Consider the following 519-nt stretch of genomic DNA (forward strand, 5'->3'; position numbering starts at 1 on the left):
ACCAGTAATGGTTCTTTTTATGTAAAATGTAAGCAGTCGTTCTCTTACCAAGTGGATTGGCTGCCTGATTGGACTTTTGAAGTTCTAGTTTTGTTCGCATTTGAGCCGACGATTTCTTTAAGAATCGTTATTATGAAGCAACCTGCGTGGTACTAGCACTATATAGCAAGCGCGTGCCGAGGATTTTCATCGCAATGCCAATGCTAGCCATGGACGCGGCAGCGGCGGCGTTCTCCTGCTCCTTCTCGTCCTCCTCACCAGTGTCATCGTGACTTTTGTTCGATCATATGGGTCAATGGAGGAAAAGAATTCTATGAGACCAGGTCTCGCGCAAGACCCATTCTTATAGATGACACGTGGCATTCACAAATCACAGAGCATCTACTCCATCCTCACTTGAAATCAAAGGGAAAGAGGTTAGATGCTTTGTGATTTATGAATGACACGTGTCATCCATCAGAACGGGTCTCACCTACTAACCGTGAGACCTGATTTCATATAATTTTTTTCCGTCGACGG

Source organism: Triticum urartu, chromosome 6A (assembly GCF_056163025.1).
Source record: "Triticum urartu cultivar PI428250 chromosome 6A, HENAU_Tu73, whole genome shotgun sequence".
NCBI classification, from domain to species: Eukaryota; Viridiplantae; Streptophyta; class Magnoliopsida; order Poales; family Poaceae; genus Triticum; species Triticum urartu.